This window comes from Microtus oregoni, unplaced genomic scaffold, assembly GCF_018167655.1.
Source record: "Microtus oregoni isolate MIOR12 unplaced genomic scaffold, Mior012 000041F_ref0000270, whole genome shotgun sequence".
Taxonomy (NCBI): domain Eukaryota; kingdom Metazoa; phylum Chordata; class Mammalia; order Rodentia; family Cricetidae; genus Microtus; species Microtus oregoni.
In genome coordinates this window covers 19495800-19516110 of record NW_024543208.1, presented here as the reverse complement: position 1 = coordinate 19516110, position 20311 = coordinate 19495800, and the positions used below count along the sequence as shown (strand labels likewise).

General features: G+C 43.9%; 1 protein-coding gene across 6 annotated transcripts in view; it reads left to right on the top strand.

Annotated features, from left to right (window-relative positions):
- The window catches only part of Fat1 (FAT atypical cadherin 1), a 120881-nt gene that overhangs the window by 18503 nt on the left and 82067 nt on the right, over nucleotides 1–20311 (top strand). The window lies entirely within an intron of this gene.

The window sequence follows — 20311 nt, the reverse complement described above, 5'->3', positions numbered from 1 at the left end:
AGGGGGTGTTGCACACCTGCAAAATTATGCAATGTACCCAGACTTTTATGTGCGAAAACTTCTTTAGCATCTGTTTTACTCCCTCCGGGATTTGAGAGGCCATTGTCGGGTAGGGGACTTTTGAACTGGAAAGACTTGGCTTGCAGCTGCCTCTTTCAGTCATGATCTTGGACACGTGAAACACTTCTTAAAGTTCTTTTTATTTATAAGATGAAGACATTCAGTTTCTTTTATTTATTTATTTTTTTGTTGCTATACTTTTTTTAATGTTATGGGCATTGAACCTAGTAAATTTTGCATGCTAGGCCTGGTATATCCTCAAGGCTTATGTGTGAAAGTAGTAAGGTAACATGTTGGATTTATTCATATTTCTTTTAGAAATGGTAGCAGTGTTTTTGCTACAATATGCTTTTTCCCAGAATACAGCTCTAAAACTGGAATCTCCAGGACAGCCAATTCTTTAGTATGTACTGGTTTTTTCTGGGTGCACATATTCTGTACAAGTCAGTGTTCTAATGGGGTATGAGCTTTATAGGGCAGGCATTTTCTAGCCCATCTAGCCCAAAGTGCCACCATCTAGCCCAAAGTGCCCAGTGTACAGAAACTGTCCAGTAAACAGTACTGTAATAAGTTGGTAAATTGAGGAAGTCCTTAGCTCTTGACTACCTTGCCCCCTGAGTATGCTAAACAAAGGGAAACTAGAAGTTCTAGCACCAGTTGGGGCTAGGTGGGCCTCAGTTCACAGATCTATGTCATTGGAGACTGCACTTTTGTTTCCCGGCCACCCTGACCTGAATAATCACACAGAAACTATATTAATTATAACACTGCTTGACCTAGGCATATAACACTGCCTAGGCATATTCCTAGCTATCTCTTATATCTTAAATTAACCCATTTCTATTAATCTATATGTATCACCATGAGGCTGTGGCCTACCGGTAATGTTCCAGTGTCTTTCTTCTGCAGCTACATGGCGTCTTCCTGACTCTGTTTTCTTTCTCCCTGCATTCAGTTTAGTTTTCCCCGCCTAGCTCTATTCTGTCCTGCAGCTTCTTTATTAACCAGTGGTAATAAAACATTTACAGCGTACAGAGGGGAATTCCACATCTGATCATCCATTCTAAAGAGACCTTTGTTATATTAAAGACTGTTATGGTAAAGATTGGTATTATGGCTAATATCCTACGGGCTTTTGTTGATGTTTTTAGCCATAATTCACCCTAGAACTTATACTGCCATCTAAGGGTGCACAGCATGTGGAAATACAGGCTTTTTTTAAAATTATGTTTTCTATTAATTCAAGGGGTTTTCCCCTAATTGATTATATTTCACTAGCATCACTCATGCAGACTTCTCAGGATTAGTTAAAGACAGAGGAAAATGGCATAATCGATAGTGTTGGTAAACAGTTTCCTGAAAAATAGACTCATTTTTGGCTGTGTGCGTGTCCTACTGTCCAATGGAAATTAGAATTTCTGGTCTGGTAATGATATAGAAAAACACTCAATTTAAGGCTGAAATGAATGGTTTTTCTGTAAATTTCCCACCCAGGAACAGTTATTCTTACCTCCTTTCTCTCTTTTTTTTCTTCTCTCAACATAAATTTCAAAGCCTATAAGGAGCTGTTAGAAGTTAAAGTTGAGTCAGAAAATATAATTTGAGCCCTAATTTGCATTTTCTTCATCTCTTCGTGACTTACATTATGAACACTGCCTTTTGGCTTTTTTTTTTTTTTTGTGAAAATAGCTTTTATTGCTGTTTCTAAAGGACCATGAAGAAACTGGTATTTTACACCTATAAGGGATGGAGTTGTCCCTGCTGCCAAATGGGGAGCAGGAGGAGACAGCTAGGCAAACTGGATGACCTCCTGAAATAGGTCCATAGTAGCCTTGCAGCCGCAAGGAGGGGCCTGAGTTTTTCCAGTGATAATTTATTGGTAATTTAGGGAAGGTCGGGGAGGCACAGGGATTCTGGGTGGTGAGGTTGGTTAGTGTGCGGGAGACTCTTACCTGTGTCTATAGTGATATTTTAAGGTATGAGAAAAGCCGGGACTTTCTAAGTCATTATTCAGTGCCTCTTGTTCTACAAAGGCGTATTCTCCCTGTGGGATAGATACGTGGTTATGCATCTGAAGTCGTCTGAGTGACACACTAGTTAGACATTTGGACCACCGTATTTAAAGATGTAAGTTGGGCGGTAAAATTACTCTGTAGATTTCTAGCTAGGACAGTTGGTATTAAGTGTTCATTTTCTTCAGGAAAAATATGCATATTTTATGTGTAGAAATGCTGACAGTAAGGATATGGGGTAAATTGCTTGATATGTAAGGCTGAGTTTGAATTCCCAACATCCTTGTTAAAAAGCTGGATGTGGAAGCCGGGCAGTGGTGGCACACACCTTTAATTCCAGCACTCGGGAGGCAGAGGCAGGTAGATCTCTGTGAGTTCGAGGCCAACCTGGTCTATAAGAGCTCGTTCCAGGACTGACTCCAAAGTTACAGCAAAACCCTGTCTGGAAAAACAAAACAAAAAAACCCAACCAACCAACCAACCAACCAACCAACCAAACAGCAGGGTGTGGGAGCCTTTGTCTGTAACCCTAGTCCTCAGGAGACAGATTCAGGTAGAGCGCTTTCTCTGGCCAGCCTAGCCAAGTGGCTGGACTCCAGATTCAGTGAGGGACCCTGCACCCACTTCCCCCTAATAAGATGAATTCCTGCAAGGTGTCTCATAGGTAAGGGCTCTGCACCACGCCTAACAATCGGAGTTCAGTCCCTGAGACGCATGGTAGGAGAGTACTAATGCCTGTCCGTTGTCGTCTGACCTCTGTGTGGGTACTGTAGCATGGTTCCTCTTCTCTCTCCAAAATAAATCCATGTTAAAATAAGAAAATAAAGTAGAGAGAGATTGAGAAACACACCCAGTGGCCTCTACACGCACGCTACACAGCTGTACTTGTACCTGCATTCGTGTGCACGCACACGCGCACCGTAAACACATACAGCTAATATTAGCAAGCTGATTTCTTTTTTAATTTGTCCAGTATAGAAGTAGAAAAAGATTCCTGTCTACTGAAGAAAAGTAGGGGCAATTGGGGAAGCCTGGGAACCTCACAGAAGACAGTCCCAAAATGCAAGTCAACTGGAGGCAGAATGGCCGAAGTCAGGCTAGCCCTTGGCTCCTGGCCCATTTCCACTGCATTTACTTCCTCTAACTTTGGTGCATTTGATGTTGTGCTGAGTGATCAGGACCTATGCGGGGCCACCGCGTTGGTTAGTTTCTGTCACCTTGACACCAGCTAGAGCCACCTGGGATGAGGGACCTGCCATTGAAGATATGCCTCCATCTGATTGGCCTGTGCATATATCTGTGGGACCATTTTCTGGGACTGTTGATAGATGTGGGAGAGCCACACCCACTGTGGGTGTGGCCACCGCAATGCAGGTGGTCCTGAGTTGTGTAACAAAGTAGGCTGAGCCAGTCACAGGAAGCCAGCCCGGGCAGTCCTACCTAGTCTCTCTAGCAAGAGCAGTGGTGTTCCTACAGGGTCTCTCTCAGTTCCTCGCTCCAGGTTCCTGCTCCGACTTCCTTCACTGATGGAGAGTGCCCTGGAAGTGGAAGATGTAGCAAATTCTATTGCCGAGTTGCCTTTGGTCAGTGTTTTATCACAGCAGCGGAGACACTAAGTAGGACAGCTGGTTTTGGCTTTGGAGATGAAGATCCTGTCTACTTATCAGTCTGCTTCTTGCCTTTGGCGTTCAACTGCTCATGCTGCTTTAGTAACCGGACCAGATTTTTGTGGAGGCTTAACCATTTCAAAACTACCAAGTATGCATATCTTTATGTACTTCTGACAGGCCAGAGAAGAGTGTCGCTGCCTGACTTGAATTTTTGCTCTGTTTAAGATTCCTCTCTTTATCTGCTTCGGTTTCAAACACCCACAAAGACAGTAATTAAAAAAAAAATTCTATGGTCTACCTAAAGTGTGTCCCCACATACACAATCCTATTAGCTGTGAGTTTCATACATATTTTGCTAATTGCTTTGCAGGGAGGTAATCTGTAGTTGCAGCGTGGGGGTGACAGCCGCGTGTCTGTCTGTTCTCCCTGTATGTTTTTCTGAGCAGCTTTTGGGGCTCAGCTGCTCTCAGGGATCCTCATCTTCATGACCACTCTGCCCCTGAGGTTTGCAAGGATAGAGCCTTGCGTGGAAAAGCTACTTGGAAAGCCAGTCCTCTCCAAGTGCCAATTTGCAGAGCTCTAATTACGGCTTTTGAAACCAGCCAAGGGACTGGGAAAGTGGCAAGTAGGGAAAGTCTGTGCCACTTAGACTTGAGTTTGCATCCCCAGCACCCATGCAGGTCAGTCCAATCAGGGTAGGGCTGGCTCCTAGCCCAGTGCCAGGGTGGGGCAGAGATGGCAGCGCCTTGAAACTCATTGGAACACACATGGTAGACGGAGAGAACAGAGCCCTGTAAGGTGTCCTTCGACCTCCTCCATGTGGGTACTCTAGGATGGTCCTCTTCTCCCCTGACCAAATAAATAGATGTTTAAAAAAAAGAAAAGGTAGATTGAGGACCACACTCAATGGCCTCCTACACATGCTTGAACATACACATCTGCACATGTATGTGCCTGTGTTCACATGGATCAGGGTGAAGAGGATTGAGGAAAAACTTGACTAGCTCCTAGTGCACCAGCATGCACATGCCCACCAGCACGCGCGCACAACACACACACACACACACACACACACACACAGTATCCTTGCTGATGATTCTAAAGAGAGATTACTAGAAATGATTCATGGGGTATCTTTGAGGCATGTCTGGGTTTATGTTTAGATTTTGGTTCATCGACATTATACTCTTCTCCCCCCCCACACACACTTTTTTTTTTGCTTTGTTGTAAGCTTTGATAAGAAACAAAAGAAGCAGCTCCCTTTTTTGTACATTTCTGGAATAAATTGTCTAGCTCTCCTTTCCCCTACCATGTCTGTTATTGCCCGAGATCTAGGATCTTAAATCCTTTTCTTAGTTTTGAAAGCTAAGCCAGTCTGCAAAAATGCTCAGCCCATTTTTTCTTTCTTAATTGTTAGTGGACATTTAGGTTGAAAGCAGTGTTTCGTCGAGTCTGTTCCCCAGGGTGGGTGGGGTAACTGGATACCTGTGGATACAATCCCTCTTCGTCCTGGAGTAGTTTGGTTCAGTGTTGGGTGGTCAGAGTGCTCCCAGTTCTAACTGCACCATTGGGGAGTCCCTATTTTTAATTAAGATCAGAGCAAATTGAAAGCTTATTAATGCTGTGTTAACTTGTAGACTCTCAGTCGTGTTTTCAGAATTGAAATTTATGTCTCCATGGACAGGTTGGAATGAGTTCATGTGGACCTCTAACTGTTGTGACAAGAGAAATCCTCATCCAAGAGATGTGGGCTGGAAAGTGACGGTTGTGGTCCCCCCCCTTCATGCGCCCGTCCCATCCCTCGCTCCCCCTACCCCCCAACAGCTGCTAGACAAGTATTCTCAGACCTTTAACTACTTTGAAATTTGATACTCACTGAGACCACAGGCTTCCACTCCTGAGTATTGGACTGCCTTTCTCTTACGGGGAAATGGGGTGGTGTTCTCTTTATAGGAACATCTTAGTCACCGATTTTGGTATTGTTCCTCTGGAGGTTGACCCGTGGCCTTCCACTGTGATGTGAACACTGGGTGAGTACATTTCTGTGGTGAAAGCAGAAAGAATTCTAGCCCAGGCCAACCTGACTGCTGACCACATTGAGAGGAAGAATGTTCTGGACCTCTGAATACGTTGATATTATGTAGTTACTGGTTGCGGTTTTAAGAATGTCTTTCCATAACTTAATGCGGTCTGTTGTGCCTACAAAGGCCTCCTGGAAGGCCACAATGAGGAGGATCCTCCTGGGCCATGACGGCAGGATCTGCAGAAGTGGCTGGGATCTGGGTGGCCCTTGGTGGTGTGGTTAACTGCAGAATCGGCACAGTGGAAAGAGCCAAGCGGCCCTGGGCAGGGTGCTGACTGCCGTGGGGAGCAGTTCCCCTCATTGAAACTGGGTCTAATATTTCTGGTGACAAGAACTTAAGAGGAGATACTGGTGGGAGGCCTGTTGGGGAGTTGAGAAATTTGCTAGTGAAAGGGTTTTTGTGTTGCGGTTTCCTCCCTTAAGTGGCAGCAGCTGCTTTCCGCCCCCTAGAAAAGTTGAGGAGAAAGAAGTTTACTCCCCAGCCCCAGAGAGATGGAAAGCCAGGCAGTGGCAGGAATCATCTCTGAAGGTTTGCAGTTGCTGTTTGCTTGAGGCAGGCCAGGCAGCCTGTCCTAGGGCAGGAAAAGCTCCTTAGGCAGGAGGATTTTTTTCTTAAGGTGCAAGTGAAATCTAATTAGTAATCTAGGAAACTCCCTTTTGTTTCGAAAGGAAACAAGAGTTGCTTTTCTTGGGTTATTTGTGTGGTGCTTACCATGTCTATGCTTTTAGTGCTTAGTAATGTCTGGAGTGGGGGTGGGACAGCACGGTCAGTCAGGGTTGTGTACACTCCAGGGAAGCAGGGCTTTCCTACCACCCTTCTTCAGGTTCAGATGAACGGTGGGGGTGAGGGTCCGGGGAGCTGGAGGGTATCAGGTAGAAGAAACCTTGAAACACGGTTTGGAGCCCCGCTTTTCTTGGTGGGAATAATGATGGGGCAGCATCAGTGTAATAAATCACAGCCAGTTCCAAGTTTGAAGCCAACCTGGGCCATACACATAGCAAAACCCTGTCCCCAAAACAGAACAGAAAAATCCACAACAGCCAGTTGCAGAGTGCCGCAACCAGGAAGTGTCAGAAGCTCTCCATATGAATTCATGTATTCGTTTTCTACAACACCAGATTTTTGGCCTGCATTTCAGGTGCGCTAACCTTTTGTGGGGAGGCTGAGGAACTTGCCCAAGGTGGATTGGTACTCCGCAGCAGGACTTTGGACGGTTCTCATTCCCAGCTGCGGTGCCCAGAGGGATGCTCAGAGGAAGCCCGCTTGAAAGCTCCTGCCTGGCTGTAGGCCGTGTTGTAGGCTTCAGTCCTTCTCTTCAGACTTGGTCTTGAAGGACCCTTGCGTCTAAGGGTCTTGCAGCATGGTTTCCTCAGAATCACACACTGTATTTTAGCACCAAACTGACACGTGCCTCACCTGGGTTTGCAATTAAAAGCGCATGTAGTTTCAGTACAAAACCTGCCTCTGGATAGTTGAGGGTGCAGCGTCCTGAGCCTTCTGTGGAAACAATGCTTTAGATCCGTGGTTCTCAGCGTGTGGGTCATTGAGACTCTTTGGGACTCAGAGGGCCCTTTCACAGGGGTCACCGAAGACCATTGGGATGCACAGATGTTTACATCACCATTCATAACAGCAATAGGATTACAGTTATGAAGTAGCAACAAAACTAGTTTTATGGTGTGTGTCAGGGGGTCACCGCAATATGAGGAACTGTGTTAAAGGGTCACAGCATTCGAAGGTTGAGAACCCACTGCTGCAGGTAGACCCTAGGCCGCTTCAGACCCAGGGAACCCTGAAGGGTAGCCGAAGCTAAACTAACCTGTGCTTCCCCTTTGCATTGAGTTCCCTGTGGCCCTTGTGCTCTGACATTGTTCTCCTTGATGCCCTGGCTTCTGCAGCTGTCCCCACCCATCACCTGGCGCTTGGTGAGGAAGCCAGTGTTCCACTGTCCTGTCAGAGAGCCATTTTTATGTTCTCAGAAGGTGACAGGTTAAGATGCTTATAATCTGATGAGTGAGTGGCCTGTGTCTAAAGATGTAATGTTCAGTGAATACCGGGTCTTTTCGGATTTTACCCACCTTCTACAATCGTAAAAATAGATTTTTATGCCCTAGGTGTCTGTCCATGTTGAATTTTTCTCCCCCCATAACCATTTAATTGCTTTTGTTTTGACCATGAAATGTTTTAGCCTGGCATGCTGGATTGGTCAAGTTTTTAGCATTTCAGCTTAGATTTTTTGTTGATTATATCACGTTGCAGTTAACTCTAGAGCATCTATTGATTTATCCTTAGCATATATAAATCATATATGGCACGTTCACCATATAAGACCTAGTGCCACGGGTCTGCCATGACTTTGTTACTAGGGATAAAGGGTGCTGAGAAGATTGCCATTCAAGGACACATGCCTCTGCTTGCTGCCTTGGCAGCTCTCCAGTTCAACTGCAGTGATGCAAAGCAGGAAACATGTATGAACGTCCAGGGCCAGTCTCATCCCTTAGTTTAGCTTGCTTTGCTGGCTAGGCTCTTTCTAATCTCTGGATAGCCGATACTGCACTGAGCCCGCTTCATGGCCGATGAACTCACCTATCTAATGAGATCTGTACAGTTGTCCTTCTTTTGCTTTTGCAGGATTAAAGAGGCTACCAAATATAGTTTCCAATAAGTGATTTTTTTTCCTCAAAATTAGAAATGACCTGGCTATTTCGATAATTTCTTAATACTTTTTTTTAGTTGGTGATGATTTATCCCACAGTCTTGCCACTGGTTAGCTTCTCCCCCCTCCCCCGCCCCCTTAATCCTCATCATCTGTATGTAGTTATTGTGGATGTTTCCTGAGGACTCGCAGTGTGTCACACCTGTTATAAATAGCCCTTTACATAGACTGTTGTCTTAGCTGTGTCAGAGTAGTCCAGGAGTAAATTTAGATGCCGCTCTCTGTCACTTAGGTTTTTATTAAGTGACACACATGCGGTGCCGAGCAGAGATTTCTGCTCATACTTCGATATCTTCTGTTGCATCTTGAAATATTCTTCCTTGATAAAACATAACTGCCTTCCAGTTTTCCTGAACTAACTTTTTGATAGAGCTGCTCCATCTGTCATGGGCTCTTCCTTCACCCTCTGTGCCCCCGTACATGAAGCCCCAGCTCTGTGCTTAGCCTGTAATGCCTCATGACCTTGCCTCCTGATGGTTTTGTGTGCGCCCCTCACTGTTTCCCTGCCTCCCCTTTGATCTGGGTCCCTTCCTCCTGTCCCCACCCCTGACAGTCCTCAGCTACCAATGGGCAGTTGCTTCCATTGCCCCTGTTCTGGGGTGTACTTCTATTACCTGGTAGCTTTTATTCCTGCCCCACATGACTCTGCATACCAACACTTTTTTCACATAAGACTGATTCTTTTGTTTGTTTGTTTGTTTGTTTGTTTTCCAGTTTTTTTGAGACAGGATTTCTCTGTGTAGCCCTAGCTGTCCTGGAACTAGCTCTGTAGACCAGGCTGGCTTTGAACTCAGAGATTCGCCTGCCTCTGCCTCCTGAGTGCTGGGATCAAGGGTGTGTGCCACCACCGCCTGGCCTGATTGTTTTTTTTTTTTATGCACTTAAAAAGCTGTTCTTTTCTTGTAGACGGCTCGGGGGGATTCTACTTTTCCCAGCGGATTCTGATAATTAACAGTAAATCATTTGTTAGGTCGGTCTTCTCTGGAACAGCTTCTCCTCAGTACCGAGTCATCTTGCTTCTCTGTGGTTAAGGGGATGGTGTACTCAGTGCTGGGACCAGACTCTTCCATTCCTGTCTCCTGGGACTCAAAGTCCAACCTTAATCATCTGTCTCCTGTCTGGCCAGCGCAGCGGTACACAGTTACCAGGTCAACAAGCAGATCGGCTGACATAGTAATTGTAGTTATGAAGACTTAGCAAAATTCCTGCATCCCCCGATACCTAGGTCTAAGTCTCTAAAACAGCGGTGCACTGTGGATTTGGTTGCCATGGAAACTTTCGGCTCTGTTTCAAAGCTGTTTATTCTTTCTTCAGAGGTGGAGCAGGTTGCTTATAGTATCACGGGTTCACCCTGGGCTGAGCCTGTATTCATGGACCTTCAGTGTCCTTAGAGCCCCAGCTTTAAGTCCCTCTGTTCAGATGTCTCAAAGTTGACAGTCCTCACAAGCTGTCATGTAGAGGGACCAAGAGGGGAAGGGTACCTGACGGTCATTTGGGTGATGTGTTCCAGCCTACCCAGGAGTCCTCATTACAGGGGACTTAAACCAAGGTTGCTATGCTTTTAACATGGTAGTTTTCTTGTTTCTCTTTTAAAAATGAACTAGAGAAATCTCTCTGATAGAAAAGTATGCCCTTGTGTTTAAGGTTATTCAACAGAAAATCATTTTATGTTGTGTCAAATAAAATAATTTTTCTTCTTTTTCCTTGTAAGACGGTGCTGCCTCCTCATTGGGGTGTACTAGGGACACAGCAAAAAAGAAAACATTACAGTGTATGTTTGTTGAAGGTAAGCAGTTCTCCAGACTAGGATCGGGTCCCGAGGAGTGCCACCTTACCACTCTTGCTCCAACGCTGCTTTATTAGAGTAAGCTGTCAGGAAACTCACACTTCAGTGGTATAGTTAGCTTTCTTGACGACTACTTCAGGTTTTATGTCCACAGACTTAAAAATCAAAGGTGTGTAGCATTTAAACTTAACTGCGTTACATTTGGGAATAGGTCTCCTATGTAGGACAGAAGAAGAAAATGAATGTGCCTCTTTTGAGAGGTTATTGTTCATTACAAAAGAGGGTCAAACAACCATGGGGGAAGATGGAGTCAGGGTGCCTATGATCTGATCTGTGGTTTACAGCCATTGATACATATCACTTCAGTCTTGAAGCCTCTTAACATTGGGCCATTTCAAATATCCATGTCTCCTTTATCCTTGTTCCTGGTGTACAGTTGATATTTGGCGATGGCCATCTTCGGATAAACGAAACCAGTGTTACATGGCATTTTTCATCTTGGGATTCGTTGTTCAGCTGACCATGTTTAATCTGTTTAAATGAGGGCGAACTGGCCATATATATGCCAAGTTAACTTGGTTGTTTGGGGCAACAAAATGGAAATCATAATTTCAGATCGAAATGTCTTTGAAGTATCGTTAAAGGTGTGGCAGTACATGCCAGGACTTGAGGGGATGAGGCAGGAGAATTGCAAATCCAAAGCCAGCTTGCTACATTTTAAAAAATATCTCAAAAAACGTGTTTATAATACCCTGATAACATGCCCAGAGTGGTGGTGCACACCTTTAATCCTAGCACTGGGAGGCAGGAGGCAGGCTAGTGTCTGTGAGTTTGAGGTCAACCTGCTCTATGAAGCAAGTTCCAGGACAGCCAGGGCTACAGAGAGAAACCCTGTAGAGATACTGTGATAACATCCTATAACTGATGGATGCTGATTAGGCAAGCATGAACACAAATAATTTGTGTTGGGTTTTAATTACCTGTGTTACTGGTGCCAGAAAGATCTAATTAACCATCACAGCCACAGACTATAATGTTATGATTTAAGGCCAATCTTTTTTTTTTCTGAGCTAACCCCAGCTTCCCATTCACACCTCCTTCTGACCTCTCTCCTTCCTTCCGTCCATCCCTCCTCTCCTTGGCTTAGCCCCACCCTCTTCTGCTCATGACCAAAGGATTTTAAAATTTTTAAATTTCTTCTATGTATGGTGCATTTTAGAAATCTGCTTTGCCCTCCTTCTAGAAAATAGGGTTTGTGGGGGCAGAGGTTGCTCTATGTCCCATGTCTAGAGGCACACACACAAAATGAGCTTTCCTTGAATGTGAAAAAAATTGGCATCAGAATGAGTGTCATAAAATGGTAAAGGCAAACACCTAAATAAATATTAATGAAAAGACCTTATCGATCTGCTCTCTGGCTTGGCTTGTTCTGTTGAGGTGGTGGCCACTTTAATTGGAAAGCATTCTTTGGCTGAGCTGCCAGGATAAGAATTAGAACAAGAAAACAGTTCAACACATAATGCTGACCCCTTTTGGTTCACGTTTTCCTGTTTCTAGAAACAGCTTCATTTGTCTTCCAGAATACCAAAGCCTAGAATGAAGAGTCAGAGAGGTTCTAAGGCTCCTTCTTAGTACCAAAGCCTAGAATGAGGAGTCAGAGAGGTTCTAAGGCTCCTTTCTAAGTGCATGCACATGTCTGGAGTGGGAAATAGTTCCCTAGGGTTGCAGCATGCTGATAGCGACTTTGAATCCTTCTGAAAAGTGTTTGCACATTCATTTCCACAGTATGTCATTCATTTGCCCAAGCCTTGAGCTCTTGTCCAGTTCGCAAAGCAGTGAGATCTATTTTGCTTGGCATTGTTAATGAGTTTCTTAACACCGCAATGGTATACTTCTAGAGTGTACAGAGTGCTTTTGAAGTTATTTGGATTGAATTGAGCACATGCAGATATATGACTTAAAAAAAAAAAAGCAGGGCTGGCAAGATAGTTCAGCAAGTAATGGCACTTGTACCTAAATTCTGTTCCTAATCCCACACATAAAGATAGAAGTGGTATGGGAGGTCCTTCTGTCTATGTGTTGCTTTTATTGGTTAATGAATAAAGAAGCTACTTTGGCCTGTGATAAGGCAGAATAGAGTATGGGGAAAACTAAACTAAATGCCGGGAGAAAGTAGGCAGAGTCAGAGAGAAGCCATGTAGCCGCCACAGGAGACTGACACCTTCTCTGTAGCCAGCCGAAACTTTGCCAGTAGGCTACATCCTTGTGATGATGCACAGATTGATGGAGATGGATTAGTTAGGATATAAGAGCTAGCTAACAATACACTTAAGTGATTGACCAAGCAATGTTTTGATTAATACAGTTTCTGTGTGGTATTTTGAATCTTAATGTCTGGGAAACAAACGAACAGCCTCCTACTACATGGAAGGAGAACACTGACTCCACACGATTGTCCTTTGACTTCCCCATGCTCCTCCTACCCCCTTGATGAATGCAAATACACAATAATTAATAATCTGATTATTTCTGTTGGTGGGAGCTCCTTCCACCCATTTGATAAATGTAAATATACAATAATAATCTGAATATTTCTGTTGATGGCTACTATTGACTTAGAAGCAAATTCCTGAAAAGCCATATGGGAGATTATGTGGCCAGAGCTGTTCCCCAGATCACATGCCCCCTATTTCTTTGGTACACTAGGCATTGAGACAGAGCCTTGCCTACGTGCTAAGCAAGTGAAGAGCTCTATCCCTAACCTTTTCACTTTTTATTTTGAGATAAATCTTACTGTAATTCTCAGTCTGGCCTCAGTCTCCTGATGTGGGGTTCCCTGGATATAGATATGATAGAATAAAAGGATAGATTATTGAATCTATTCTGAAAAGAAAAAGGGAGGATATAGATATGAGATAAAAAGGTAGATTATTGAATCTATTTTTAAAAAGCAGCACATATACAGAAGGACATCCCACATCATTCTCCTGAATAGCTAGGATTATAAACCCATTCCTGACTGGCCAAACTGTTTTAAGGACTATAATCCATATGAAAACTAAAAACAAACCCAAACAAAACATTAAAAACCCTTTTTTTAGTGACTATATTTGAATAAACTTTTAACTTAATCTTTACCTACTTCCTTGCCATTTGGGCCTCCAATGACAAACTTTTCAACTGTGTACACATAAAATTCAAAGTATCTGGTTACTCGTTGGGATGGGAGGGATGGGAGACCTTCCCTCTGTATCTCTGTGGAGTCCTTCCTGAACAGACTGTTCCTTCAGGGTTTCAGAGAAGTTGGAGCAGCATAGTGGAGTCTACATTAAGTTGAAGACCCACATGGAGTAAGTATAGAAAGATCCAGAGCTGAGCTGAGACATTCACTGTCATAGACAGAAATACCCCCAAGTCTTTATTGGCAAACCAACCATTCTCAAACAGCTTAAAATAACTTTCATTTCTATCTGTCAGTTTCTGCAGCGTCTGCCAGGCATTTTCTTTTCTTTGCTAGGTTCCCCTGGACTCAGTTGCTGTGCAGCTTGAGGCTCTGCCTCTGAAGTTGGTTTGGTATAGTCTCTCTTCAGTCCAGGATGTTCTTGTTCTTGTTCTCATGGTGGCACCAGGAGTCTTCCTTGTCTCCTCTCCCACGTTCAGTTGACTTCTTAGTGAGCTGACTCAAGACCAAAGAACTAAAACAGATTGCTATTGGTGGGGAGGGATTCCAGGATCTGTGTTCATGTTTCAGTCTGACATAGGTACTTTTATCTGATGCTCTCTTCCCCTTAATATTTTTGGGGGGTGGAGTTGGGGGGGTGCTTTAAGTGCTGAAGAAATTACGGGCTTTGGAAAATGTTTTATGAAAATAACTGGTGTCTTAAACTACCTTGCACAGTCAAGCTCACTTCTGATTTTTTTAAAAAATATATTTCCATTTAAACTAGAACCAAATCCTCACATCTGGTATTTCTGTTTCAATTTCAGCATAAATGGAAATGTATTAAAAATAACTTGAAAATACATTGTAATACCATTTAATGTTAGGCAAAATTAGTCTATGTTAGAGCCATGCTGGGTAAAATATAAGGACACCCTGAGAAATGGAAGCAAGCCATTAGTTAGTTCTCCAAGCATCCCAAGCTGTTGTAAGAGGAGCAGGCTGTGTCCCACCACCCAGCTAGCTTACTTATACCTGAAATAACCACACAGAAATTGTATTAATTAAATTACTGCCTGGCCAATTATATCTAGCCTCTTATTGGCTAACTTTCCCATCTTGATTAACCCATTTCTATTAAATATGTATGTCACCACGTGACTGTGGCTTACCGGCAAGATTCTAACCTACGTCCATCTCAGGCCAGAAATTCATGGTGTCTGCCACTCTGCCCTTTTCCCAGAATTCTCTTCTGTCTTCCCCGCCTACCTGAGATCTGCCCTATCAACTAGGCCAAGGCAGTTTCTTTAATAACCAATGAAAGCAATACAAATACAGAAGGACCTCCTACACCACCAAGCTGTATGGATGAATTTTGTTCGCTTAAATTTGGGTAGTGGGCTATTGGATTCTAGCATGAATATCCTTCGTGATGTATATGGCCTAGAGGTTGGTCTGACTAACTCACTCATTTAGATTTGTTATAATGTGCAAATTGTTCTCCTGGATGCTTCTGGGGTATCGGATAATTTGCTTTTTGGACTTTCACTGTCCTGGTTACTAGCGTTGAAAACAACAGTAATCATGGTTCAAAGAAACTGAGTTTATTTCCTAGGTTGTCTGTGCCCCTTTCTAGTGTACACTGTCATGTTTATTACCCGGCCTCTGTCACTGCTCCCCACCGCTTTCCTGGAGGTAGAACCTAGCTGTATTGCCCGAGCATCTAGCTGGGACTTCCTGCTTTCAGCACTGTGCCTGGCTTCCCAGACCTTTGTATAGTGCACTGTAATAACTAATGTTATTTACTGATAGAGGAAGGGGGTCATAATCATTGGTAACTGAGGAAATGCCTGCTGAAATCCAAAAACGCTAATAAAATAGTAAGAAAAAAAATTTTCTTGAACTTTGAACGAGTCCTTTGGTAATCAGGAACCGTGTTTTCTCTCGCTTTCCGATAGATAGTAAACGACGGTCGCCATCAAAGCTAAGCCTTGGCACTCAGGTGAGGTCTTGGTGGAATTTCCCGTGGTCGGTGAACCCTTGTGAGCAAAGGGTTGGTAGAGAGAGTCCCGTGCTGCTGCCTGTACTAACGGGCTTTAGCAAAGACATTACAAGTCCATTGCACTTCTGTGGCAGAGATACCATTGTCCAGAGGTGCTGATGGTGAAATACTGGCAAGGGACATACATGGCTTTAAAACCTCACAGTGATGTAATTCTTGCCAAGGTAATCAAGTTAAGCTACTCTCAGCTAGATGGGGAGCTCATTTTGTAATTATTTGACCTTGGCACTGTCTTAATGGATGTGGAGAGTTGGGGGAGGGGAGAACTCACCAATTAATTCACACCCACCTAAACATTGTTTCTAATTACAAGCTATACAGTGGTAGCTTTTGTTAAGTTCTGAGTCAGTTAACATCTATTACAGTATTGAAATTACTCCATTCAAACGGCTTTTGGGGGTCAGTGCCTAAACCTGGCGACTTCACCTGTGAGACCTGGCTTTTCATAGGCCTGCATATGATGCCTTAACGTGGTTCCTTCCTGAGTAATTTTCTAAATGATTTATTTAGTCTGGGCTGGCCATTTTGAAGTGAACTGAAAAATCTTAAGTTGTTAATTGGCAGGGTCCTGTGGGCTTACAGAATTGTTAACTTGTGTAATTAATTTAAAAACTCCCCCTCCCCCTTCTCCCTGGAAACCAGAGGCGTCAACGGAAAGTAGCTGTGGCTCTGTCAGCATGCTGTCTGTGTGGTTTCAGTGTTCTGTGTGTTCGGTTCTGTTAACGAGGCCGCATTTTCAGGACTTGGGGGATTTTCTGTGTCTGTTTGAGGATAGACACACCGGCTGAGTTTTCTGTTTATTCTTAAGTGCCGAGTCCTTTTCATGTCACTGATTTTAAATGAACACGGGCAACACCAATTCATGTCATCTTGTCCTGCGGCCCTGGTATCCTAACAAATCTACCTGTTTCCCCTTGGGCTTGGGCAATTTCACATCAAAAGTTGTGAACGAAGTTTAAGTAAATATGTTTATTTTGTGCTGGCTGCTGACCAAGAAATCCGCAGCAGCCTAGAACTCTTTTTTTTTTAAACTCCCGCTGTGTGAGCCTTCTTTGCACAGCAAACCTCCTTCCTCAATAAGGCTTGAGGAAACCCCTCCACTTCATTTCTTCAGGGCTGGTGAAGGTAGGAATTGTCTTGCTAGGAACCCTATTGATTAGGTCACTGCCTGTTCTGCGGAAAACGGAGCTGCCCAGGGGCCATCTCCCTGCAGGGGATTTGCTAAAGCCCCTCTGAAAGGGGCCCCTGGGGTCTCACCATTGCCTTATGAACAGGAATCGGCTCAGGCGGTGGAGTCCGTATTAAGGGCCTATTAACTTCTACAGGCTTGTCTTTGAGTTGGAAAGCCCTTGGGAGCAAAGGGATAATAAAAGGAAATTATTGCCAAAGCTTCTGAAGGTACCTCTTGCCATCTCTCAGTGGGTGCATCTGTTGAATTGCAAATTCGTTTCCTGCTGGGGCATCTGCCTACCTTCTGAAGTCCCCTTTAGAGGTCTTGAAAGGGGGGATTTAAAAATGATGGCATGTTTATTCTTTTGTCGAAGCACCGGGACAAAATTGGGAAAAGAACTACCTTTATTTTTAAGATTATACTCTATAGAAGAATTAAAAAAGGGGGCGGTATTGTAGAACTATGGGAAAATATAGAGTACCGCATGAAACTCAGGAGAAAATTCCTCAAGATAGCATCGAGGAAGCTGTAAGCCCACACATCTCAGTTCTCCAGCACCATGTGGTAAATTTCCAAAAATCTGCTGCCCATCAGTCTATAGAGACTTTGCGCTTTGTAGACTTTTTTAGAGACTATGGTTTGGGGCAGTCATCTACACCACCCGGAGCTTGCCGTGAGTAAGGTGTGACTTTTGTACAGGTAGGTCATCCCCTTGACTGTGTATCTCTTCTTTAACCTAGCCTATGTTCTAGGAAATGACGTTCCTAGGTCAGTGGGGACAAGGACTTGGCATAGTTGAAGACAGATCGCCACATTTCTGGCCAGAAAGGTCACGCCAGCAGCTTTTCTTGTTAGCTCGCCTGAATATTTCGACTTCATCATGGAAATCAAACTGGTACCAGTTAGGTGAGAGGGCACTGTCTGGTACTGTGCAGCCATTCACTTTGTGGCTCGGCTTCTGGCTTTGTTTGAACATCTAATATGCTTTAATAAAGTAAGCTTTGCGACAGTGCTCTGATTTAACTTTGACTTTTTTTTCTGGATTTTTGTTTCCCTAGTGACATCATAAGATTCATTTCTTTATATTGTTAGTGTTTTTAAATGTCAGTGTCTTCCCAATGTCTTGGTTGTTTGGATGAAATTCATCCTTCCTGACTGGACAGTGCTTGCTGGGATGGGGGAAGAAAGTGGGGGCGGGGGGGGGGGACACGATAGGAGGGAGAGGGAACTGGGAATTGGTATGTAAAATAAGATTGTTTTATTAATAATAATAAATGTTTAGTTTTAGTTGCCATGGAACTTTTTAAATTAAAGGGAAAAAAAATGGCTTTACTTTTAAAACCCAAACCGTACGTTCTCCCTTCCTCCTCTGACCGTTATAAAATAATCCCCTTTCAGGGTCTACACATATGTAACAAGCAGTAGTTATTCAGTGACACAGGTCTTTCTCACAGGATGAGTGAAAATAATCAGACTTGTATTTGGGCCACATGCTTATGTTAGCTCCTAAGGCGGGTTGAAAGGTTAGAAAAGGTTATGGGTGTAGCTCAGTTCATAGACTTCTTGGAGCTGAGTTGCACCTCCAAACCCCTATGAAACAGCTGGGTAAGGTTTATTACCCTAGCACGGGGAGCCATAAGAGGTGGGCCACTGGGGCTTCTGGGCCACCAACATAGCCTACCTACTCAGGGAGCTTTCCCCAAGTGAGAGATGGTGTCTACAGACAAACAAAAGAGCACAAACAAAAAACCTGGGATGAACAAAGGGCCGCGCCCAAGACTGACCTCTGGTCCCCATACCTGTGAATGGGTATTTCACGCATGCATGCACTCACGTATTGATTGACGTCATCCCAGTCCCTCCATGATTTAGAAAAGACTAAATGAAGGAGATAGAAACAGGGTTCTGTTCAAACCCAAGAGGCCACATCTGTTGAAAAAAGACAATTTAAAGTTGCTCATTTAAGACAGTGGAATTGTCGATATTTTCATTTAGGGCAGAGTGGTGCATTGGGACATGCAAGGCCCTGATGCTATAGGTTAACATTATAGATTTACATGGACTGAGGGGATAGTGAGCCCTTGGGAAAAAGAGCACACAGTCCGAAACACAAACATTTATTCTCCTTGACTTCATGTTGCATATTTATATAATTTTGGTAATTCATAAAAACTGCACTGTAGAATGTAGCTTACCAGTAAAGTTGTAAAGACGGGAGAAGCATGTGTGTCAGGGGATCCTTAGAGAATTGGGTGGAGAACCGAGTGCACAAACGGTTACGGTAGCTACATAAGCTTCCTGCTTTGGGTACAGCTCCTCTAAGAGGTCATGGTGCTGAGCAGATGCTTCTTTTAATCATCTGGAAGTAAGGAGTCCACTACTCTTCTGACCCAGACAGTGGTTGTCTGTGTCAATGGGACCCTTGGCTGATTATAGCTTTTCAGGGCTGTGTTTCCAAATGCTTGCCCATTGGGTATTTAAGTCCTCATGCCATAGATGGCTCAGAGAGCCAGACAGCTTAGAAGGACTCTGAGGTTTGATTTTTTTTTTTCTTGTAGCATTACAGGATTTATGGGAAGCGATTCCTTACAATAGATTCCCACAGCCTGGGTGCTTAGAAATCGTCCATCACCTCTAAATGCAGGAGGATACCTTTGGTGCATCACATTGCAACCTACCACGTAGAACCAAGAGTTCCAAAACCTGGTATTTTCTTTGTCAGTAGAGAGAACTCTTCCTTCAGTTGAAGGGAACAAGTCAGAGTGGAAATGAACAAGAAGCCTTGTCTGCTACAGTAGCTGCAGAACGTGTGTTGGCTTTGGAGGAGAGAGTTCCACTGTAGTTACGGAACTGGCTTACAGGCATTTTTAAAGATGCTTTACCGGGTAAATTCTTCAGAAAGGGCTAGAAAGGAAACTCTAGAATATACGGGAAAGAAAAGCTAACCAGAGTAAAATGGTTGATTGCACGTTGCCTATCAGAAAAGAAAGGACAACTAACGCTACCACAGACCCTTTTTTTTAAATTGTAAAATCTGAATTTAAGAATATGAAGACTTTTGAGTTGAAATAGGAATCTCTAGGCCTTTTACTTTATGGACTCACAAATATCAGATAAGACTGCTGTTTTATCCTAGTGGTCCCTCAGCGTTCCCCAGTTGCGGTTCTGAAGAAGGGCTTTCTGCTAGCAGAGAGAATATTTAAGGCCACAGGTAACGCTCCATCCTGTGGGGTTCGGTTTATTCCTTCTTGCTTTTTTGGGTTTGTTCTCCCTTCTCTTGCCTTTTTGGGTTGCTTTGTTTGCTGAAGATTCGGCGGCCTTGGCGTGCCCTTCCTTACTGGTAGAAAGGCGAGGTTGCTTCAAAGGGATGGCAGATAAGACAGGAATGTGCTCCTTGGTTCCAGCTGTCACCTTGGCTTTGAGTCTGTGCTGTGCCTGCTTCACCTTTCCTGCCCAAGGGATTATAGAGGCACTGCTTGACTTTTCCCCCCTTTAGATACAGTGGTTCTCACACAACTGGGAATGGCTGCTTAATTCCCCAATTCATGGCTTGGTTTTGGATATAAGAGGAGTTGGCAACGCCTGTGAGTCTAAACCAAATGCCAAATCTTAAATCAAAGCCACAGTCTGTGTTTACTAAGAGGTCACCG